Source organism: Herpailurus yagouaroundi, unplaced genomic scaffold (genome assembly GCF_014898765.1).
Source record: "Herpailurus yagouaroundi ecotype Mexico unplaced genomic scaffold, PumYag 181, whole genome shotgun sequence".
Lineage (NCBI taxonomy): Eukaryota > Metazoa > Chordata > Mammalia > Carnivora > Felidae > Herpailurus > Herpailurus yagouaroundi.
The window spans coordinates 29,947,041-29,972,741 of record NW_024412412.1 but is presented as its reverse complement, the minus strand read 5'-3'; the positions used below and the strand labels follow the sequence as shown (position 1 = coordinate 29,972,741).

Genomic DNA, 25,701 nt, shown 5'->3' with positions numbered 1-25,701 from the left:
AGTTACACAGGAGCTGGTCATGTGGTGAATTAAAGCCTTGGTATTTTACAGCTCCTTGATTATCTACTCAGTGCTGGGAGAGAAGGAACAACAACAACAACAACAACAACACAACAAAACCACATGGCAACCTATGCATAGAGTTTCTGTCACTAATTCAAGTTTTAAAAACTCAATTTTTATTATATCTACCTACCTGTCCATGTATCTATCAGTCTATCTGTTGTTATACTTTACAATAAATTGGATTCTTGCCTCCAAGTTCGCTTAAGAAAGCTGATCATACAAGTTCAATCTTATCTAACAACTTGTTCACATATTTAACACTTAATTGCATGCCTAGCATGTACTATGCTTTGTTCTGGGTTACAGGAATACAGTGGTAAGTGAAACAAAGTATTACACTCATAAAGTTCATACTCAGGCAGTAAACAACTACACTAAATGTATAACCACAAACAACACTTTCAAATGGTCATAGGTGAAAAATAAAACAATAGAAGAGGATAAAGAATAACAGAGGGTTGGCTATTTGACACAGAGTAGTCAAGGAAGGCTTCCTTAAATAGGGAATGGTTAAGCAAAGAATTCAATGATGTAAAGGAATGAGTCATGCTGAGATCACAAGGAAGAATCCCAAGTAGAAAGGACAGCATATGTAAAATTTCTGAGGCAGGAATAAGCTTGGTGCAACAGAGGAACAGCAAATGTGCCAGTGAGGCTAGAGGGGTAGGAACAAAGGAATGACAGTAGAAGATGAGGACACAGGAGACAGAAAGGCAGGGCCAGATGTCATGGACCTTGAAAGCCATGGTAAGAACTTTGAATTGAATTCTAAGTGTGCGTGAAGTCATCGGGGAGTTTTGTAAAGGAGAGTGACGTGATCTGACTTATATTTTAAAAGACCACTCTGACTACAATATGGACAACAGATTGTAGGGGGGAAAGACTGGAAGCAGGAAGAGTAGTTAGAAGTGAATATAATTACCCCCTTGAGCCACAGTGGTGAGTGAGCCTGAGTGACAGCACCCTGGGGAGAAGTGATTCAACGATGGATATACATTAAAGGTGGGGCTGGCAAGACATGCTGAGTGAGAATTGCACAGGGGTAAAGAAAAGAAGAGATCTAAAGAAAGACTGCTAGATTTTCACCTGAGCACCTAGGTGAAGGTAGTGATATGTATTGAAATGGGAACCAATTTGGGAAGAGTGGGATGAGGGGAGGAAAAATAAGAAAATCGAGACCCCTGCACTAAATTTGAGATGTCTGTGTGCCCAGGTGCAGATGCGAATGGGGCATTGCCTGGAGCTCAGGAGAAAGTTTGGAGCTAGAGACACACATTAGGAAGTAACCAATATAAAGATGGAATCTAAAGTTATGAGACTTGATTTCTTAAGTAGAGTGTGTCATTATAGAAAAGTAAAGGACTAAAAGTGGAGCCCTGCAGCCCTCCAACATATAGAGGTCAGGAGGAAAGGAGAGAAAGAGCAAAGGAGCCTGAGACTCAGAGGCAAGTGATAGAAGCAGAGAAACAGAGAAGTGAGGTATCCCAAATCCAAGGGAATAAAATGCTTCAAGAAGACAGTAGGTCAATTGCTGCTGGTTATTTGAGTATGGTGACGTCTTGAGACAGTTCATTGGCTTTTGCAAGGTGGAGGTCACTTTTGACCTTAGGAAGAGCAGATTTATTGGAGTGATAGGGGTGTACACTTGATGGGAGAGAGAATGGGGACTTCCAGTTTGACGTGGAGATTTGAACACGTGTTAATCACCTATGCCTCCTATGCCAGGCCAACTCTAAAAGAGCCCCCAATCTACCTTTTAGTATTTACACCCCTCGTATAACGCCCTTACTTTGAGACTATGCTTCCAACCTATAGAATGTAGCAAAAGTGATGTCATTTCTGTGTTAGTTTCCATAAAATAGTGACTTCCAATCTTGCTAACCAGCTCTTGATCGGTGACTTTGATGAAGCATACGGACATATGGAGAGGACAATGTGGCAAGGGACCAAGAGTGACTTCTGGTCAACAGTCACTAAGGAACTGAGACTCTCAGTTCAACAGTTCAGAAGGAACTGAAACTTCCAGTTATTACAGGAGCACGAAACCTGATGCTTCCTCCTTTGAGCCTTCACATGAAGACCCCACCATGGCAGGTACCTTGACTGTAGTCTTATAAGAGATCATAAAGAAGAGGGTGCAGCTAAGCCCCACCCAGACTCAGACCCACAGTGATTCTGAGATCATTCGTGTGTCGTTTTAACCTGCCAAGTTCATGGTAATTTGTTACAAAGCAATAGTTAACTAATACACCTCTTGAGATGCCACTAAAATGAAGTTGAAGAAAGGAATAACATGGGTACTAACCCACAAGGAAAAGAAGAAAGCCAAGAAAAGATAAAAATAGTGGATATGATATATTCCAATTTTGTGAGATGGGGAGCTCACAGATTTGTAGTGACTAACTTGGTAAAGCCATAAAAGGTGAAACCTATGTCCCTATAAAAGAGGAAACCAACAAGTACAAAGTTGACTCTTGCTACAGAGACTCAAGAATTGGAAACACCAGGGGGCGCCTGACTGGATCACTCAGTAGAGCATGCAACTCTCCATCTCAGGGTCCTGGGTTCAAGACCCATAATGGGGGTAGAGTTCACTTTAAAAATAAAAAATAAAAAGAATTGGAAGCATCAGGTAAATGGAAAGCTAGGGGGAAAGGACTGAATGGATGGAAGTTTAAGTGGAAAGCACTTAGGCACACAGATCCACTCCAGTACCTTGGAAAGCAGAGGATGGAGCCTTCTCTCATGTGACAAGGGGACAGGAGGTTTATCCTCTGAAGAAACTGAAGCATAGCCATTTTGAGCTTGGGGACATTAGGTAAGGGGGTGCAAATATGAAGTCTCAGATCGCAAACAGGGAAATTAGGGGTGCCTTGGTGGCTCAGTCAGTTAAGCGTCTGGATTTCAGCTGAGGTCGTGATCTCATGGTTCGTGAGTTCCAGTCCCACATGGTGCTCTGCGCTGACAGCACAGAGCCTGCTTGGGATTCTCTCTTTTTCCCTTTCCCTCTGCCTCTCTCTCTCTCTCTCTCAAAATAAATAAACTTAAAAAAAGAAGGAAAAGAGGGAAATTAAGTGAAGGCCTAATCTGGAATGATGGTGACCTCTACTTTCTAGCTCTCCCAGTTCCCAAAAGCTGGCAATCTGTGTCTCTGTCTCTGTCTCTGTCTCTGTCTCTCTCTCTCTCTCTCTCTCTCTCACACACACACACACACACACACACCACCCACGCTTAAGATGAGAATAGTCTTGTCTAGAAAAATTGACTTGGGACAAGAGACAACAGCTCCATGGAGGCAGCCTCAGACCAAGGCTGAGTGGGTATGGCTCTGGGCTCTCCATCAACTTCGAAGAGGGCAGTATTGCTCATCTTTCTCTCGAAACTCCTTAGCTTTGGCTTCCTCCTCCACTGGGGGAAGCCCAGGACAACTAGGAAAACAGTCTCTCTGATGGCCACCTCCGTGATTTCCTTCCTCTGTTGGGAAACAACCTACACAGCCTAGAAGCTTCAAACAGTTCTTCCATCCAGTTTTCTGTGGCAAATCCATCTGACATAGTCTAGGTTGCTAAATATTAGGTTTGGGTGTTTGTGTTGGTTTTTCTTTTTCTTTTTCTTTCTTTTTTTTTTTTTTTTTTTTTTTTGGTGGAGAGCGTATTTCCTGGTTAAAAAAAATAAAAGTTGAAAACCAGTGATTTCAATGGAAAATCAGATGGAACTTAATTGGACAAGTGACATTCTCTGGGCGTGGAAGGGGAAGACCATTAAGAAGGGACTCTTGAAGTAGCCTGGGTTTGTGATGATAAACTGCCAGACATATGTTGTCTGACGGACTGGAGAAGCACAGAAGGGCAACCGGAATGCATGCAGGTGAGGTGGTAGGAGAAGGAGCAAAAAAAATCTCTCTGGAGTTTTAACATCTGGTAACTAAGAGAATCGAACTTCTTTAATAGCAGTGGTCACCAAAGTAATCAGCACTATTGGAGGAAAAGCTGTTCCGTTTGGCTTTACACCCAAACGATATCCTGAGATACAGGATATTCAGCTGGCAATTAGAATGCTTTTTGTTTGATACCCTGGGAAAGCCTTCAGATCTAGAAAGAAAGCTGGAGAAAGGAATAGGAAAGATAGCTTTAAGGGCAACCAGGTGCAGATAACGGAGAGGGGGAAAGAGTCTTAGGGAATAGGACCCAAGAGAGAGAAAGAGGGGAAATCAGGAAGGTGGAGAGCAAATCAGAGGGCTGTGCTGTTGTAGAAGAAAAAGTGTTAAGAAGAATAGAGAGGTAAACACTGTTAATCATCGCTGAGAAACCAGGAAGAAGGAAAGACGATGGACAACACTTTAACAGGAGAATAACTTTGAGAAGTCTGATACGGGATACTGGTGGGCCAGTTCTCTGGTCAGAGATAAAAGAAGGAGAGGAGAGTGGTGAGGAAGGAACCAGGGACATAGACGGTTCCCAAACCTTTTCATCTCAAAACTGCTTCTCACTCCTAAAATGACTGAGAATCCCCAGAAAGCTTTGGATTTTGTGGGCTACCCCTCCAGTAGTTAGTGTCCTAAGAATTACAATTAAGGAAGCAAGACATTTTTTAGAATGTATTAATTCATTTCAAAATAATACTAACTCCCCTAGAAGTTCAAATAAATAGCATCTTTTTTTAAATGAAAAATAACTCTATACCTTCCCAAACAAAAATCATTTTAGTGAGAAGAAAGCATTGGTTTACATTTTTGTAAATCCCTTTAATGTCTGGCTTAATAGAAGACAGCTGGATCCTCATATCTGCTTCTGCATTCTATCTGTTGCAATACGTTGTTTTGGGTGAAGTATATGTAGCAAATCTGGCATCAAACAATTGGGTAGTTGCAAAAGGGACTTCCTGAGGACTCTCAGGACCCCTAGCAGTCTTCCAAGCATGTGTTGAGGATTCTGATGTAGGGCACTCCCTTGAGAAATTTAACAATGAAAATAGACAAATTGGGTGGCAACTCAAGAGAGAGTAAGGTTTGAGGGGAAGATTCAAGTTCATTTGATTTTAAGAATAACAAGACGGGCGCCTGGGTGGCTCAGATGGTTAAGCGTCCCGACTCCTGATTTCGGCTCAGGTCCTGATTTCATGGTTTGTGGTTTCGAGCCCCACATTGGGCGCCATGCTGGCAGTGTGGAGACTGCTTGGGATTCTCTCTCTCTCCTCTCTCTGCCTCTCCCCAACTCATGCACATGCATACGTACACACACACGCTCACTCTGTCTCTCTCAAAATAAATAAGCAAACACAAAATAAGGAATAAGGAGAACCTAGGGATGCATGTAAGTCCATGTAACATCCAAATATTGGATGAAGGTCCCCATGGAGGGCAGAAGGGAGGGAGAGGTGAAAGGTTAGCCTCTAAAGAGGGAGTGCTAACTTCCCCTGTTGCCACAAAAGCAGAAGGAGGATAGGTAGCCACACAGAGCAAATCAAGGGCAGCGAGAACAGGGCGATTAAGACGAGAAAAGGTGAGGCGCCTTCAGTCTTTTCGGTCAAGAATGAAGACGCAGTCAGTTGTGGACTGTGAGCAATGAGGAGCAATGTTGAAACTTGAGGGCACATGGCTGTGGGGGATTGAAACAGAAACATCAAAACACCGATTCAATGAGCAGTACTTGTAGGATGCACAGCACAGAGCTTGGCCCATAATGGGGGCCCATGAAATGCTCTTTTCACATAAATGACAGGGCATGGAAGAGGAGCTCTCACTGGAGGACACCAAGCAACACAGCCTGGCTGTCTAGGAAACTGTGTGGGTGGCTGACACACTTCTGCTTCCCTGGGGTGACTTCGCAGACTTCCGAGGGACTGCTTGTCTCTTTGAAACGGAGCAAGCCCAAGTCACACGGGAAATATTCATAATGGAGATGGACCCTTGGACTTGGTCGCCAAAACGTGAATCCTGCAGAGTATCATCACCCTCTTCCGAACATAATTCAAGCGAGCACTGTACTTCTTTATACTTATCATCTGGTCCTTATTTCAGGAAATCTCTTTCCAACTGTCTGCCATGTATTTATTAATAGCTCTCATATTCACATAAAAATCAACCAAAAGAAGGAGAAAGATAGAGGTGAACTAAAGTTTTTCTTGTGGGGTTTTAGTTAGGCACACCCGGGACAACTCTTAACTGAGGAGGTTAAAGGAGCCCTTTTCATCCCATAGCTTCTTTAGAAAGCTACACTTATTTTCCTTTAAGAATAGCCTAAACTCTTTCTCCAGAAATGCGTTCACTCAATTTGAATCTTTGTATCTTTTCTTCAACACCGGCCTTAGGTGGAGATCATTAATTCATAATATTAAAAACAATATTTTAAAGTTAATCTTTCAGGGGGTGCCTGGGTGGCTCAGTTGGTTAAGTGCCTGACTCTTGGTTTCAGCTCAGGTCAAGATCTCACGGTTTGGGAGTTCAAGCCCTGCATTGGGGTTCATGCTGACAGTGTGGAGCCTGCTTGGGATTCTCTCTCTCCCCCTCTCTGCCTCTCCCCTGCTCATGTGCTCTCTCTCTCTCTCTCTCTCAAAATAAATAAATAAATGAAAAATTAATAAACTCAATTTTTTATTATTTCTCTCATGGAAATGAATATTAATTATATACTTTGTCTTTGATTTTTATTTTCCCAATTTATTTTCTTTCTTACAAAAACACTTTAAAGTATCTTTTCTTGGGGCGCCTGGGTGGCGCAGTCGGTTAAGCGTCCGACTTCAACCAGGTCACAATCTCACGGTCCGTGAGTTCGAGCCCCGCGTCGGGCTCTGGGCTGATGGCTCAGAGCCTGGAGCCTGTTTCCGATTCTGTGTCTCCCTCTCTCTCTGCCCCTCGCCCGTTCATGCTCTGTCTCTCTCTGTCCCAAAAATAAATAAACGTTAAAGTATCTTTTCTTTTTGAGAGAGAGGGAGGGAGAGCCTGACTTGGAGCTCGACCTCATGACCTGAGCTCAGATCATGACCTGAGATCAAGAGTCTGACGCTTAACAGACTGAGCCACCCAGGTGCCCCTAAAACCTTCTTTATTAATTTCTTCCATGGGGGCAATGAAGGAATATTCAACTTGGTTTGATTAGCACACTATTATTGTCCTACCATGGACTTGTTTCATAATCACGAGTAACTTCAATCTCAATGCCTTAACTTCTGCATTTATGGGAATTAAATATTGGGAAACTATGCCCTAAAAAAGCAGAATGTAATAGATTTATCTGATGCCTGAACTGACCAATCATTTAGATTTTCCTCACTTTAAAAATTTTTAGGATTATGTGGACAAAACTAACAAACACAAAGGAATTATGTATCCATTTGTCTTTATTATCAGATAGGTAGAGCCTATAATAATATTTGCACTATAACTTAATATTACATAAAAAGAAAACTAAGACCAAACACCATGTATCAGTCCTTACTAGATTGCCAGCGCTCTGGTGAGAGCTTTACATACATTATTTTACTTTGATTTCACAATAAACCTATGATGTTACTATTCTTACTTCCATTTTACAAGCGAAGAGCTTCAGTTAAGTAAGTTCTCCAAACTCATTCCAAAACTGAGTAGCAAAGCAGGTTTCAAGCCCCCTCTACTAAGACACTCTGCTACAGTTCCATTTTTATTCTTTAGACTAGAGATGCTGAGGACTGAAGAGCCATGTGTGTGTGTGTATGTGTGTGTGTGTGTGTGTGTGTGTGTGTGTGTGTGTCTGAGTGTGTGCTATACATATGTGTACTGCAAACACTGAATAAGAGGAACAGAACAGTTCTAAAAATGTGAAAATTAGATGTAAAAATCTACCCCTTTTGTATTTTGCTTATGTGTCTCCAACATACAAGAAATCCTGGTAGCACAAAGAAGGAAATAAAGGTTTGGTAACTTCTGACAAAGTTACTTTGATCAAATAAAATGACTGACAAGTTCAAGCTTATCCATCACAGCTTTCACATCTCTTTGAGTGACACTATTCTGCTTGGCTTGCTTTTGATTTGATCTTGGAAGTCTCTTGTGTTATTGGACACAAAACAATAGGTGTCCTTTCTGTCACCACATCAGATATTTCAATTTTTTTAAATTTAGTAAACAGGGGCACCTGAGTGGCTCAGTCTGTTAAGCATCCGACTTCAGCTCAGGTCATGATCTCCTGGTTTGTGGGTTCAAGCCCCGCGATGGGCTCTGTGCTGACAGTTTGGAGCCTGGAGCCTGCTTCGGATTCTGTGTCTCCCTCTCTCTCTGCCCCTGCCCTACTCGCGCTCTGTCTCCCTCTCTCCCTCTCAAAAATAAATAAATATTGGGGCGCCTGGGTGGCTCAGTCGGTTGAGCGGCCGACTTCGGCTCAGGTCATGATCTCACAGTTTGTGAGTTCAAGCCCCACATTGGGCTCTGTGCTGACAGCTCAGAGCCTGGAGCCTGTTTCATATTCTGTGTCTCCCTCTCTCTGACCCTCCCCCATTCATGCTCTGTCTATCTCTGTCTCAAAAATAAATAAAACGTTAAAAAAATTTTTTTTAAATAAATAAATATTAAAATTTTTTTTTCTTAATTTAGTAAATAAAGGGTGCCTGGGTGACTTACTCTTTTAAGCATCTGTGTTGATTTTGGCTCAGGTCATGATCTCATGGTTCATGAGACTGAGACCCATCTCAGGCTCCGTGCTAGCATAGAGTCTGCTTGGGATTCTCTTTCTCCTGTTCTCTCTCTCCCTCTCCTGTTGTGTTCTCTCTCTCAAAAATAAGCAAACAAATATTTTAAAATTTAGTAAATAAAATAACGCACATGTGTACCACATTATTGTTAGTTTATTTCAGGATCCTCCAGTGGAAATCTGGTTTATGTAAATCTCTACCCAAGTCTGAAAATGTTTCAAATCCCACATGAAATCACATTATGATGATGATTTTCATAGATATTATCTGAAGCCACTTCTATAAGGTAATGCCTACTTCCTCAAAACAAATCATTTATAAGTGATACATTTGCTTAATGAAATATCAGCCTCTAATTTGTAGCAAGAGACATCCATCAAATATATACATTTAAGGAGTTTTTAATGTTTAAGTTTTTTTTAGCCTTTATTTATTTTGAGAGAGAGACAGAGAGAGACAGAGCATGAACAGGGGAGGGGCAGAGAAAGAGGGAGACACAGAATCTGAAGCAGGCTCATGTAAGTGAGATCATGACCTGAGTCGAAGTCAGACGCTTAGCCAAATGAGCCAGCCAGGTGCCCTGGGAGCTTTAATGTTTAAAGTAAAAGTGTCATTTGAGCAAACTAGTTCTAATTACAAAGCTACACCAGGTTTTTTTCCAAGAGTTCCTGCTTTCCTTTATAAGATTTCAATATGCTCTAGTTACCTCAAGGAGCTTAGTAATTCTCAAAACTAAATTAACTTTAATTCACTCTAAAAGAATAACCACATTATATGGCAAATTTCAAGGGTCTTTAAGTATAGGTCTATTTCATATCTAGAAAATATTTTCAAAATCTAAAAATGTCTCGGGGCACGTGGGTGGCTCAGTCAGTTAAACATCCAACTCTTGATTCCTGCTCACGTCATGATCTCACGTTCGTGAGTTCAAGCCCCGCATCAGACTGTGTGCTGACAGTGCAGAAGCTGCTTGGGATTCTCTCTCTCCCTTTCTCTGCCCCTCCCTAACTTGCGCTGTCTCTGTCTCTCAAAGTAAAAAAGTAAAACTTTTTTAAAAACTCTAAGAATGTCTCAAGAGAAAAAACAATACAATGTTATTATAATAACTTACTTTTATGACACTACTCATCATTTAAAATGCCACAGCATTAAAAAGGCTCATATGAAAACTTACTTATGATTTACCTCGTAAGGTACCTGTATTCAGTAGTCTACTAGTTAATACATCTGACAATAAACTCTCTGTGAGGTCAGCCAGATTTTTCACTATGAACTAAATTACTATGGTCACCAAATCCTATTCATTCTTTGTCTGGTTTTGTTCCCCCTCACTTCCTTATCCAGCCATTACACCAAATCAGATGCTATTCTTTTAACAAGTGGAGGCACATTTCCCCCCGGTCTGGCTTTCCCGCGAAACCCTCTGTGAATTATTTTCTCTCTGCATCTTTATGGTAATAACCACTGGGAAACAGTGCTCAGCAGAGTTGTAGGGTTGCAAACTGCTCTCATCCCTGTGCGTCTCAGGATCTCTCCAGTCCCTTCTTTTATAGCGTCTTGTGCTGCTCTTTGTGCAAGTTACCTTTCTGTGGAAATGAAAACAACAGGAATGGGAACTCTGAGCCTCACTCCTAGCCACACTCCAAATTTTATCATAGGTCAGTTTGTCACCCCCTCACTTGAGACCAGATATTGCAAGGACTTATGAGATTCTTTATAGATTGAGAATAGAAGATCCCCCTCCATCTGGACTTTGTCTCGGAGGCTCTGGGAAGTCTGCTTGGCAGGTTCTGGTGATGGAAGTAACAAGCATCCTAGCGACAGGTGCCAGTGCAGTCATTTTACTCTGCTTCTAGATGCTCTTTGAACAGGGAGCATGATGGGGATCAAAATAACGAGCATGGCAAGGATGTGAAGAATGAGTACTCAAAAAAGGACCTGAAAATCTGTCACCAGCACTGGCCCAGGACAGAATTGTGAAATATGAAAATACATATTTATATCTGGTGCTAGCAGCCTCCTTTCCTTTTTCATCTTTTCCTTATATCTTGACATCCAGGCTTTTTATATACCACACACTGTTTCCTTGTCCTGAGTCTCATTTCTAGAGAGCCCCTATTTTCTTCCCTTGTTCTCTGTCCCAGATTTGATCTTTACTACAAGAAATTTAAACCAATTTGTGTTTATAGGGTAATCTATTAACATATTTCTGCTTTAGGGGTGCGTGGGTGGCTCAGACGGTTGAGTGTTGGACTTCAGCTCAGGTCATGATCTCATGGTTCGTGAGTTCAAGCCCTGCATCGGGCTCTGCGCTGACAGCTCAGAGCCTGGAGCCTGTTTTGGATTATGTCTCCCTCTCTCTCTGCCCCTCCCCTACTCAGGCTCTGTCTCTCTTTCTCAAAAAAAAAAAAAAAATATATATATATATATATGTATATATATATATATATTTCTCCTTTATCTATTTTATGGACAATTCAGTAAGTATAAAGTAATAACCCAAGTGAATACTGTGGAAAAGTACTAGAAGTTAAAGAGAGCTCGTCTTCGCTCTCCAGTGATCCCATACAGGCCGGCTATTGTATGGTCTAGCACCTCACTGTATTATTCTGGATAGAAGACGAATTCTCGATAGGATATTTCTAGATAACATCTAGCCATCTCCTCAAATAAATCTGCAGCTCAAGAAGGCTGTGCCCCTAACCTTGTTGTATATGCCACAGAGCTAGGCATGTTAATGCACGCGCATCAGGAACACAATACGTGTTGATGCAGTTTTCACCCCCAGAATAAATCAATAAAATAAAGGTCTTTGAGAAACATACGTAAACACATCCTTTATTTTCTTTTGAGGAAGCTTCTTACACACAGTCCCCTTCCTTCCAAATATGGCAGCCAACACAGACTCTCCCTCTTCTAGCTCCACACGTGCACAGCGTGGGGGTTCTGTCCTTGGCTGTGTCTAGCAGGAGAAATAAGCTTATTTATTATAAAGGAGGAATTTGTCAAGGAAGTGAATTTAAATGGAGACCTTAGTAGCTTAGTAAGAGTATGGAGAAAATGCTCCAGACAGAAAACTGCAAAGGGGGTTGGGACATTCAAAGACAAGAAAATAAAGCAACACGGCTGGAGAACAACGAACTCACTTCGGACTCGAGCCATATTACTGCGTAGGGTAACCACCCAGGCAGACCATGCCTCACCTCAAACAGGCGGGAGCAGACAGATGCGGGGAGCATGACAGCTTTTAGCCAAATGTCATGATCTTATTCTGACCTAGAATTACCCACCTTTACTTATAGAACTATTCAAATATACTCCTGTTTTCTCAGATCTTCAATATAGTCTTCTCTGAAGTCTCTTGGGTCCTCTAGAGAATTTGTCGTGCATCCCTGGGGGGTAGTGGTCACTTACCAAACAAAATTATGAGTTGCTATTCTTGATAAATTCTTTATTCACAGTTAATCATAACTGAGAACTCTGGCCTCATAGAATGGTAATAAAGTCTGAGCAACCCAACATACTTGCTTTTATTTGAAGCAAGGGGTTTATTAGTTACTTATATGTTTTATTTTATTTTATTAAAAAAAGTTTTTAAGAGAGAGCAAGCGAGCAGGGGAGAGAGGCAGAGGGAGAGAGAAAGAATCTTAAGCCAACTCCAGGCTCAGTGCACAGCCCTACGCGGGGTCAATCTTACGACCCTGGGATCGTGACCTGAGGAGAAATCAAGAGTCGGACGCTCAACCGACTGAGCACCCAGGCGTCCCAAGTTACCTATGTGTTAGCGATGAAGCTCTCAGTGTATCAAATTTTTAAGCCTTACTAAATCTTTAGTAATAATTCACCTGACCCAGATACTTCATTATTTCCTACATACTGGCACAAGCAACCATCCATTTTTTTGCATTAAAAAAAAAATACCCAGGTGTATTTGGTAGTGTTTGAAAATCCAGTTCATAGACCAGTAAAAACGGATGATGGCTTACTTTGCCAAATATGCATAACCTACATTTTGGTGCATAATAAACATTTCCATACAACAGTAATCAAAACATTTGTTGTGTGATGCATGCACCCTATAAATTTAAGCATCAAATGTTTTTGAACATGAAGTACATTAGAAACAGCGGCTCTCAGAAAAGATCAAATGATACTCACATATGCAAGTGCTTTGAAAATGGTAAAGCACTATAAAATATATCAAGTTAGGTATGAAAGTAATACATACATACAATAGCAGAACCCAAATGTAACTGCATGCTGCAAATGACCGCATGTAATGATTCTTATTTGTCTCATTTGCATTTTCAGAAAAGACCGTTCATATGTTACAACAGCAGCTAAGTTTACAACAATTTTTCTTTGTTCTTGGCAAACAAAAAAAGGTTAAGAATGTGCAGACAAGTCTTGGCAAAGAGATATTCTGATTCAGCCCTGCCAATCCCTGAGAGCTACAGTATACAGCTGGAAAACGTTTGGAGGTTATGGACGTGTTAGAAAAACTTTGTTACTGTTGCTAATCAGTACAGCAACATCTTCAGGTCATATTTGGGTCTTGAGGAGTGTTACAATACGTCTAGAGCCTTTTACACCTGGTTGGCTCTTCCCAGTCTCATTTAGATGGTCTCATTTTTACGTGCAAACATCATTTGAGTTGAAATAGTAAAATGGTATAACCAATAAGTTCCCTGGCTCATCTAAATATGCAGCTTGACTTGGAATACAGCATTTTGTACCATCAGAGACCGACCAACTGGACTATGTCCCTTATCACAAAGTTTTGTTTTCTCACCCAGAGTTTCACTGATACACATGAAAACAAGCTGTTTGTTCTAACCTCAAAGAAGATACAAACTTTTTTTTTGTATCCAATAATACTTCTGGCTGGACATGTGTATCCACAGACCAGACCAAGAGATTGAGAGGAAGGTGGAAGTAGAAGGGAGTTTTTAGATAATGTCATTGATTCCACTGACTCATTACCCCATTTGACAGACAGAGACTGAGCCCCAGGGAGGCATTTCTAGTCTATCTGTGTTTCTAGGCCTTTTATTGAAAGTGACAAATCAATTTATGTTGGCGAAATAAATGGCCACTTTTTTTTTTCTAAAGAGCTACACGTTGCAAGAATTTTTACTCTCTTTCCCTATTTCTTGCTTGTTCAGACAGGATGCATTTCCTCTTGTCAGCCTGTTTCAGGCCCCACATTCTTTTGCCCCTTATATGGAAGGACTCCACTTGCTTAAACATGTTGAGAAGCACAAATAAAAAGGAGCCACTAAAAAGATTTAAATATATATCATATACATAAATACCTATACAACGTTCAGTAAACTAATGAATACAAAGAATTACCTAAAATAAACTATTTTACCAAACATGAGTATTTTGCCCATGACCTGACATTATTTCAGTGTCATGAAAATGGCCTTATTTACATACTTCTCTGTCTTTATAGAAAGGTCACAATTTTACTGTCCCAAATTTTCATATATATTTGTCATTCTGGATCATTTGATCATTTTAAAGTTGGATCATTTTAAAACTAAAACAGATAAAAAGGAAAGAAAAAAAACCTAGACCGAAATAGATACCCCAACACTATTTTTCAAAGAATGAGTTGTTTTTCTATTTCTTTTTGTTGTTTTCAAGTTATAAAATAAATGCACACTTACTATAAACAAATTCAAACAGTATATGACTGAAAAAATGTATATTCTTTCTTCTAATCCACCCTACTAATCTTCTTCCAGAAGCATCCATCATATACAAGAGGCATATGGTACTGTGTTTAAGACTGTAAATGCTGAAATCAACCTGTCTGGCTTCAGATTTTGGCAAGTCACTTCTTAGCTGCGTGGTCTTGAACAAGTTAACCAGCTTTTCTGTGCTTCATTCACATCAACAAAAGGCACTAACAAAAGCACTTACCATCTAAGGCTGTTGTGTGGGATAAATCAGATAAAGGCACCTAGAAGCATGTCAGGCATAAAATAAATACTCCATGAATGTTAGCTGTTATTATTAAGTCCTTTTGAAATGCAAAGAAAAGTATAAGCTATAGTGAATTACATAGCTATATGAATAAGCTACGTATTTCAAAAAAACTGGAAAAAACAGCCACCACCACTGCCACCAACAACAAAAAGCTATAAAAAATAACAAGAAATTCTTGGATCATAAAGCTATGATTGAGTTTATGGTTCATTGTTCTGTTAATTCAATGTCAAATTTATTCAATAAATTATGAGGAGTATTGCCGACTGGCTAAACTATAAGGCCTACATCAGAACCTTTTGAGAAGTAGACATGGTTTTTGACATAACTTGAATACATTTTATTTAAAAGTAATTCAAAGTAATCCAGAAGTAATTCAAAATATATTGACTGAATATGTATGTTTATGTTAGTATCAAACAGAAATATCTTTCCATCTAAATCCCAGTTCCTCTAGAAGTTTCTCCCCTCCCCACATTCTCCCATAATGCAATGCCCTCTCTCCCACTTCTTTCTCCTTATTGCTGAATTATGAGGAAGGCCAGCTCGGGAGCTAGAAACTTGTGGCACAGAACAACCTCTCATCATGTTGCAGCTGCCTGCTCGTTGTGTCCTTGGCCATGAGGAAACCAAGACAATGTCCAGCACGAGACCGAAGCGTCTATGACAGTCCCACCCTACTGGTCCTGGTTCTGCCCGGTGAATCTAGCTTCCTAGCAGCCATAACATCACAGCATCCCCAGGCTGTACTCTGCATTCAGGGTCACAGCTGCACACTCCTAACCTGATGGCCACCTATCTACTCACCTTCTCTGAACGTCCCTCTAAAACACACCTTTGCTTTTATGTAGAGTATTTAATGTTACCAGAGTCTTGCCTCACTTGAGAGTTCTTAGTTTTTATCAGTGAGTACGTCTGACTGACTCAAATACAAACCATGCAAGTCAATTGACAAATAGTAACTTGGATACGCTTTGAAAAAGTTCTCAACACCAACCGAACTAAAGAGACTTAAAATAATCTAACTACTCCTGTTCCTTTCAATTTAAGTATGAAACACCTGTGCATAATCAGGGCTATTAAACTGGTTAGAAGGGTCTATAATGGTCTAGGAAAATAGTGAGAAAAAGGGTATACTTTTACATATTAAAGAAGCAGTCTTCTACAGAACTTCAGGGCTACATGCAGTTTGTACTCACTCCTAATATATATGTTTCTAAGGAGTCTCTGTATTCCACAGAATCACGTGCATGTGTATGTGTGGTGTGTACATCTTGATGAGAACCAAGAACGATGAGGCAAGGTCATAAGTTTGCTTACTGATGTATTTGTTGATAAAAATCTGTTATATGTTTTTCATAATTGTTTGAACATGTGAGTCTGGTTGCTCGGTGATTTGGAACAGTTTCTATCTTATCTGGTCTAGCTGGTAAAAACCTCAGTCCATAATTCAAATATTTCAAAAATAGACCTTCATTTCCTCAAAGTTGATTTCAAATCCTTAATCTTTGGGATTGGTGAGAAAATTAACCACAGTCTTTTGGATCCTGTCCCCAGCAATTTTTTCCAGATACTGGGGGGGATGAACAGAAGCAGAATTGAGGAGAACCCCTGGTCCTAAAGTATCCATCTTCCTTGATTGCTGACAAGAGGCTATGTCTCAGTTTGCATGGCCCTTAGGAGGTGGTGATCCTGAATGCTTTGGAACAACAATTTAGGCCTTTTGTGTGGCTATAACACGAAGCCATTGGTCTCAACATGCACATAGTCATTTCTTCTCTGGAGTCATTCTTCCTGCACTCATCTGTCCCTCCATCCCTCTTCCTCCACCCTTCCTGCAAATGAGGTACAGGTGGTACTCATTAGGATCCTACAACCTCCTCTGGGTGTCTTTTTTTTCCACAAAGTTTATTTATTTTGAGAGAGAAAGCATGCCTGCATGAGGGGCAGAGAGATAGAGTGAGAGAGGGAAAGAGAATCGCAAGGAGGCTCCACACTGTCAGTGCAGAGCCCAATGTGGGGCTCAAACTCATGTACTATGAGATCATGACCTGAGCCAAAAACAAGAGTCAGTTGCTTAACTGACTGGGCCCCACAGGCACCTCCCTCCACTGGCTGTCTTACTATCTCCTTAGCAACATCGCCCAGGAAGTGGAGCGTGAGTCCCCTTTGCTGACCCCAGGAACCTGTAAACACTCCTCTTACTTCTCTTCTTCTCCAACTTATTAGAATCTTTAAAAAAAAAAAAAAGTGTCTACGATAGATAGCCATGTTATTTCACCTGTTCTGACCAAAATATTTTTCCTACAGTTAAGAATCTTCTCTCTCTTATGGGGCTAAAGTTGAAGTGAAAAATAAACCAAAAAATACATCCTCACAGCCCATGCCACATTCCTTCCCTCCAGCAATAATTTCAGGGTCTGAATGAAAGGACAGTAAAAGGATCAAGACAGATAAAAATGTCAATCTCTAAAAATATTAACTCCTACCCTCCCAAACCATGCGCACACATCAACCTGCTAAGACATCATAAATATTAATGACTTGCTGGAAAGTAACACGGTTCAAGGCAAGTGTATAGATGCCTTGTCAGGACCTTAAAAATGAACTCACAAAGTCATCTTGCTCAATTAAATTCTCCTCTGCCTTTTCTTGTCTCTATTTCTATTAATAGAATCAACAGACAACCAACATACCAAGCTAGAAATGTTGGTGTCACCTTCAACTCTTTCCCCTTTCCCTTCTTCTCTTCTATCCCTCAAATAACAAATCATCTCTCATCTAAGTTGGTGACAGCTTCCAGGCAACCCTCTCCCGCCTGATGCCACTCTGCCTTAATCCAGCATTCTCTCTCTGTTTTAAAAGTCTTATGTATTCTTTTAGATTACAAATTAATATTTGAATACTACAAGCAATTCAAACTGTATAGAAGTATAAAAAATACACAGTGAGAGCCTCCTAACAATTTTATATACCAGAAAGACAACTGCTACCATTTTGGTATATATATTTTTCATATGACTACAGCCAAATAGAAAAGTTTGTTTTTCTTTTCACAAGTTTAATATTATATACCTATATCTATATCTATATCTATATCTATATCTATATCTATATATCTCACTTTGCAATTCTCCCCCTCATTTTATGGAGTTGTAATTGACATACAGCACTCTGTACATTTAAGTTGTACAGAATAATGACCTGACTTCCATATACCGTGAAATGAATACAACAGTAGGTTTAATCCATCATCTCAAAAGATACAATAAAAAGGGGGGGTACCTGGGCAGCTCAGTCAGTGAAGCATCCGATTCTTGCCTTTGGCTCAAGTCATATCTCACAGTTCACGGGTTCAAGTCCCACAGTGGGCTCTGCACTGACAATGCAGAGCCTGCTTGGGATTCTCTCTTTCCACCTAGCTCTTTGCCACCCCCCCTCTGTCTCTCAAAATAAATAAACTTACAGAAAAGTTTTTTCCTTGTGATTAGAATACTTCGTATTTACTTTCTTTTTTACCCTCATTTTATTTATCCTCATTTATCCTCATTTTCTCAAGGTTGATTTCAAATCCATATTGGGATTGGTGAGAAGATTAACCTCAGTCGTCTTAGGATCCTTTTTAAACATGCCATATCTTCTCAAATATATCATACAACAGTGTTAACTATAACCATCATGTCTACATTACATCTCTAGTATTTATTTGCCTTGTAACTGGAAATTTGTATCTTTTGACCACCTTCATCCAATTCCCCGTTGTTTTGCAACTTAAAAAAAAAAACACACCTTATATTGTGGACATTTTTTCATGGTAGAGCATTTATGTCTACAATTCTTTCTGATGGTTGAAAAGTATTACTTTGTTTAGCCATATCACACCTTCTCTGCAGTTGCTACTGCACTGAACACCCCTCTACCTATTATCATTGTGCCCTTGATTACCTTCCCCAAACAGTGTATATTCCCACGGAAACGGCATGAAGGTGCCCCTTTTGACTAGATTATTGCAACATAATTGTTAACTGCTTTCTTTGCCAACAAATTCTGTCCCCTCTGGTTTATCATTGTCATGGCCACCAAAGTTGTTTTCCTAAAAAGAGCAAAGCAGATCATAACACTTCCTAACTTAGATGCTTCTGTCAGATCTCTGTAGTCAAAAGATTCAACTAATCCCTGAAATGTTCCAATAGACTGGAACATAGACTGGCCTGGCCTCAACTACCACCTTAGTTTCTTCAGTGGACATTGCCTCCTGCAAACCACACTCAGGACATGAAGAATGTGTTCATTCTTCAAAGATCTTACCTATGCTCTACCACTAACCTGTCCCACCCTCTCCTTCCAAAAACTCTCTCCCTCAATCTGAACTCTTACTTGGCTTCAGGATTCAGTTCCTGGGTCACCTCTTTAATAAGCTGCACTGTCCATTCCTTATTCTTCCACAGTCCTTTTTTGTTTCACTGTACTGACTTAGTACTTGCCATCAACATGTTCTCTCACTCTCACCATTGGGTAAGAACTTTGAGTACAAAAAATGATAATAATAAATATTTAAAAATTATTATTATTATTATTTTTTTGAGTACAAGAACTGGGCCAGATTCATTCTGGGGTTGGTTGGGTCCCTAAGTAGAGTCTTTATAACAAAGTAGTTTAAAAAAAATTTTTAATGGTAATTTATTTTTGCGAGAGAGAGAAAGAGAGACAGAGCATGAACGGGGGAGGGGCAGAGAGAGAGGGAGACACAGAATCTGAAGCAGGCTCCAGGCTCTGAGCTGTCAGCACACAGCCCCACGTGGGGCTCAAACTCACCAGCCGTGAGATCATGACCTGAGCTGAAGTCAGACACTTAACTGACTGAGCCACCCAGGCACACCATGCAAACACTGTTCTAACTGCCTTGCCAACAAAGGTCTTTGCCGTCTTTCTCTTTGGCTCTCTTAGGGAGTAACTGTGGATCAGTGGGGCTGCATCTTCTGTACCCTCCTCGGGATGCCTCTTGTATCCATGATTAAACCATAAAAAGGTTTGCTGGTTTTGCATCATATTTTGGAACAGGAATACTTTCACAGGTCCTAAATCATCAATGGCCAAATGGCAGTCTTTGGATTTGGAAAAGTTTTTATATTTAGAAGAATTTTTTAAAGAATTCTCACCCTAAATAAATGCCCTATTGGTACCTATAGGAGGATCAATTGAAAGAAGAAGAAAAAAAACCGAATCCCATGGCTAGCCTAAAAGACTCCCTTAACAAAACTAAAGAGCAGAAATCAGATTTAGAACAAACTTAAGATTCCACCATAAACACCTCCCACCCTCACTCTTTTTTGTGATGCCTGCTTAAGAAAGCTTAACCTGTCAGAAGAATTCAGTTTGTTCCAGAAAAAAACAAAACAAAAACAAAAAAAACCCTGGAAATAGGCAAATATGCCCCTAAACTCCTTCTTAGAACTACTTGAAAGCTTGTGCCCTCTTTCTCCTGCTTTGAGATGTAAATCTCCTACCACCCCGGACTGTCTTCTCAAGGACAGGACACTTCTTGAAACGTAAGCCTCTAAAGGAATAACTTTGGCTCCCAGTCCAAAGAGCACCTTGCTGTAACTTCTCAGTAGACTACAACAATCACCTGGGATTAAAGCCACAGTCTCCATCAAACTATGAGTCAAAGAAAAATCTTTAGAGTCTCCTCTACAAACACTGATAAAAAGTTTTAGCTTTTTTGTTGGGCATATAGAGCAGGTGACTGGCTTGGTCCATCTGCCATAAATATAACTAGGATTTTTTAAAAAGACAAAAATGAGAACTAACATGTATATAAATTAGTGAGTTTTGTGTCTATTTATACCTGACCTATGGCTAAAGTCTTAAAATGCACACACACATACACACGCAAAATCCCATTAAATCTCTATTGTGTCTATATGTATATGTATGAATGTATGTATGCATGGTGTGTCTAAGTGTAAATATGTAATATTTTCTTATCTCTGAATGGTATTACCAAGATTGATAAAGGAGCACTATTCTAAATTGGCTTAGAAAAAGTAGGCACTTATAAAGTAAATATTCTTAAAACTCTCGGAAATATAGGAGCTAACCCAAATGCTTTTCAAGTTCATGTGATCTGAAATAATCTTTCTTGAATAAAACTAGTTTATTAGAATTGATTTAATAAAATCGGCACATCTTCAGAGTTGCCAACATTAAATATAATACCCATTCACATCTTATTCTACTTGGGTTTACTAGTCAAATAAGCTAACATAAACTACCAGATATTTAAGATTATAAAAGTTATAGATTTGATTTTAATCAAAGTGAGTCATTGTTCTGACAAATTGTATTTCAACAGTAATTGTGTTTTATAATATATCAGTTTAAAAGTAACTTCCAAAATCTTTTTTGCTGACTTGAAAACTTCAGGTTATAGTAAGTTAAATGATAGATATTCACTGAATATCCAGATCATTATCAAATAAGATAAAATACTGAAATATTAATTACTAAGCATAACTTCAAGTTGATGTACTTTTGGCTTCTAAATTTTACAGAAAGACTAAAATATGTTAGTAAACACGCTTTTTTGCCACAGTGATAAACTCTACTATGAGGAAACATATCTTTAGACACTATGAAATTGTATACTGATGAATTTGTTCATCTAGCATAGAATATAGAATATGACAGACAGTTCCCATTGTCTACTTATTAGTTCTTGGAAATTAAGGCTACTACAAGTTAAGAATTCTAATCAATATATGCAAATGAACTATAGGAACAATAAGAATGAAGGAGGGGCACCTGGGTGGCTCAGTGGTTGCACGACCAACTTAGGCTCAGGTTATGATCCATTGGCCCATGAGTTGGAACCCTGCCTTGGGCTCTGTGAAGACAGCTCAGAGCCTGGAGCTGCTTCGGATTCTCTGTCTCTCCCACTCTCTCTGCCCCTTCCCTGCTCATGCTCTGTCTGTCTCTCTCTCAAGAATAAATAAACATCAAAAAAATTTTTGAAAAAAAGGAAGAAAAAAAAACCCCTCTCTGTATGCAGTGTGCACAAGGAAAATAAGATGTGTTTTCCTTAAGAAAAAAGGAGAGTGATTTTTTCCTAAAGTAGGTTAGAGAAAATTTAAAGCCTATTCCAGAAAGTGAAAGAGGAAAATGGACAAAAATCTGAAAAGATGAAGAAAACTGTAAAGGATCTATGAAAAAAACAACAAAAAAAGAGAGAGAAAGAGGAAGAATTATACCTCGTGTGGTCAAGCTGGCTAAGATTGAATGGATTTATTTACAAGGCGTCAAAAAAATGAGCCCAATAGTGTACTGGTGTAAAACTCCAGTTTTGCTCTTTCTTTGGTAAAACAATAAAATTGTGTTGGATTATTGGTCTATTTTTAAAATTTTTTTGAGTATTGGTCTATTCTTAATAAAAGATTGTGAAGTTTCTTCACTTCTTGAGTGATCCACCTAGAAAACAAAGATTCTGTGGTTCTTCACATCACCTTTATCATAATGTCTTTGATTATTTAGGTAAACTCAGTCTTTTCAATATTGAAATAGTTAAGTTCTTTTTGTTTGTTGTTGTTTGACAATCATGATATCTTCTACGTTTATCTTTAAAATATTTTATTTTCATTTTGGTTAAATAATTGAAAACTTAGCATTGCTTCATAGTGATCTGCGGATCCCATTTAATAGAATGTTCAAATCTTTTGACATTTTAGACTTCTCAAAATCAAATTCTAAATGAAGTCTTCATAACCTTGAACTGACATTGGCATTTCCTTGGGGGGGGGGGGGTTGGTCCCTGGAAAACTGACCTTTGGCCAATTTTAATGAAATTAGACTTATTTTGCAAAGAAAAATAGTCTTACTTTGATTACCTTTGGTCAAAATGAAGGCGATTGTGGAGGAAAATTTTGTTTCAGTGGAAAACAATGACCCACTTTTGTGGGTGTTCATTATCATTGAACTACTTTCATTCTTTTGTAAACTGGATCCTGCCATCTTGCAATTAATGTCTCTAATTTTCTCCCACCCTCTCGACTTAGCATCACTGAGGACTAAAAGTGCCCTTTTCCTGAAGCTCTGCATGTTCAAAGAATTTATCACCTCATAGTTTGGGACACTCAGGAAGCTTACCAGAGCCTGGTCCTTGGGGCTCCAGGACATAACTATGACTGTGAGACTACCATTACTATCCTCATCTAAGGACACTTTAGGCCCAACATCTAGAAATCTTCTAGACTGCCCTCTGGACTCAAAAAACTGCTCTGCTCCAACCATTAATCTTTATTTTTGCTTTTGTTTCCATAGAAATGCCCCTCATTGAATGCCTGGTTGCTCACACCATATAAAGGTCCAACTTCAGAGGATACTCTACTCCCACCTGCACCACTGCCTCCTGCAATGAGACACAATTGCTTAACTGAACTGACCTATTCCCAGCCCTGGGAGACTGGTTTAATTCAAATACAGGAAACGTGTTTGTATTTGTTCTACCTGCTTATTTATTCTTTTTCTAATCTCCATTCTTCTTCCCCTTTGCAGATCTCTTACCTCTCAGCTACTAACCCAAATCTTTTCTCTACAGCTACCGACTAGGCTTTTGGTGTGTGAAATTCCCCAAAAGTTTCAGATGGGGTAGATGAAGGGGATCAAAGTATGCCATCCCAAAATGCCAAAATATTCCAATTTGGCATAAGAATTATTTTGAGCTGAAGGCAACTGAATATCAACAGATGCAGAACTTCTCTGCCCTCCCCCTCTCTACCTGAAAGAAGTAAGGCATAAATATCCCTCTGAGGAAGATGCTTCCTACCAGCTTATCCCTCAGCCCCCACCCCGGTACCAAGAAGAAAAAGGGACCCTTATCATCAAAGATATGAGAGTCAAGAAGAGTTTGCATAAAAAGATCTTACTAAAATAGTCCTTATCTTCTATTAGTTTCCACTACATATTTCCTAGTCACTTCCCCACAACCTGTCCTCTCTTTAAGTCTAAACCTCTTTTCCTTTGTTAAGAATGTTATTCAAACCCCCACATCTAACCACTTCTTTGAGTTTGACTACTTTTCTGTGAACTCCTGTACACACAAATATTCTTTTGTTTAATAAAGGAATAATAAGAGACCTGTGCGGCTCAGCTGGTTAAGTGTCCTGCTTCAGCTCAGGTCACGGTCTCGCAGTTCATGGGTTTGAACCCTGCATCGGGCTCTGTGCTGACAGCTCAGAGCCTGGAGCCTCCTTCAGATTCCATGTCTCCCTCTCTCTGCCCCTCCCTCCTCAAACTCTGTCCCTCTCTCAAAAATAAATAAACATTAAAAAAATTTTAATAAAGGAATAATGAAAATTGTATGCCTTTACTTTTGTTAATCTGCTTTTTGTTATTCTTTTTTTTCATGTTTAGTTTTGAGAGAAACAGAGAGAGAGAGAGATGGAAAGTTAGAGAGAGGGGACAGAGGATCTGAAGAGAGCTCTGAGATGACAGTGGAGAGCCCACCAGATGCAGGGCTCAAACTCAAGGACCTTGAGATCATGACCAGAGAGGAAGCTGGATGCTCAACCCACTGAGCCACCCAGGCGTGGGTGCCTTTTGTTATCCTAATTCGCAGGCCCCCACAAACTGCATCCAAGAGTGCAGAGGAAAATTTTTTTCCTTTCCAACTGCCCTCTTGCATAATCCTTCATACCCATACCAAAAGTATAGATTTGTTAGTTCACTGGTGAGCTGCGTGCATAGCTTATGATGTGAACCAGAACAAAGTCAACTGTTTGGTACTGGAAGTTGCCTGAACGTGGCTCTTTATGGCCCCAAAGCCCTTGAAAACCCTAGTAGAAATATAGCAATGCATAAGTTAAGAAATTATAATTATGCTGAATTCAAATTCTCCAACATTTTAGGTGTTAGAGATTTAGATATTTCTGTTAAATTCCTTATGGTGAGACTCACAGATCAATCAGAAAAATTAAAAATTACATGGGCATCTGGTTGTGAAACCATATTTGAATCAGAGTACCAAGATTCTGATAGATTCAATAGATTCTGATAGAATCAATAGATTCAATAGAACCAAGATTTCATTCTTAATTCTGACTCTTCCTAACTATGTGATTTTGGGCAATTTACTAAAAGTCTCTGAATTTATTTCCTTATGCAAAAAAAAAAAAAAAAAAAAGAAAGAATACAAATTTGTATCTGCTTTTCCTATGTTACAGAATTACAGTAAGGGTCAAATTACAAATTATTAGTACATTAGTAATATTAGTAGTCAAGTACTTAAAGAGGACTTTGTTTTTCAATATAGAGAGGAAAGGCCTTGTTGAATTTAACTTAGTAATTAAAATAATAACAATAATAAGGCAAGTAGGTCCTAATAACGCATGGTCAGACGTTTAAAACAGGCAGAGAACTCAAATGAGAGACAGACCCTACTTGAGTCCCTGTACCTTAGTTAACCACCTTGCCACGCACCATCCTTTCTAATTTTAGATGAAAATCTCCTAAGCAATTTCTAAAGCGTTCAGGGGCTTTCCAGGGCAGGCTTATCAGATAAAAGTCAGCCCAGACAGAATAACAAAGCGACTGCTTTTCTAACATCTAGTACTTCATTAACCACTACTTAGGGGAAGAGCTAAAACAATAGAAACCTGCCGAGAAATTTGCTAAAATCTTTAGGGCTTTTCTGAAAAAGCTAACCAACTTTGGTGGAGGATTTCATTTCCCTATTATCTGGTACAATTTTTTTTCCAGTTTAATATCACATATCTTTATAAAACTCCTGGAGAAATCTTTTAAGATTGTTATAAATCTATGCATTTGGCCAGACCGCTGCGGAGTGGCGATTGTCTTCTGAAATAACTGGTCGGATGCAGTTCACCAAAAAAGGCTTGTTTGATGAATCAAAGATAGTAATCTGAGAACTAGGAATGACCGCACTGGGAAGGTCCCCTTTCCCTGTGCTGCTGTGAGAAT

At 39.6% G+C, this 25,701-nt stretch overlaps 1 protein-coding gene and 1 long non-coding RNA gene across 9 annotated transcripts in view; one reads left to right on the top strand and one right to left on the bottom strand.

Moving 5' to 3' along the window:
* Positions 1–25,701, bottom strand: part of NRG1 (neuregulin 1) — a 1,118,472-nt gene that overhangs the window by 247,210 nt on the left and 845,561 nt on the right. The window lies entirely within an intron of this gene.
* Positions 533–25,701, top strand: part of LOC121039805 (uncharacterized) — a 26,612-nt gene continuing 1,443 nt past the window's right edge. The window contains exons 1-3 of one of the 3 annotated variants that reach the window (XR_005794998.1): positions 541–813; positions 1,952–2,160; positions 23,044–23,219. This is a non-coding gene — a long non-coding RNA (uncharacterized LOC121039805). Of the gene's footprint in view, positions 814–1,951; positions 2,161–23,043; positions 23,220–25,701 lie in introns of those variants that run through there. The other 2 variants (XR_005794999.1, XR_005794997.1) reach the window with 2 other exon arrangements.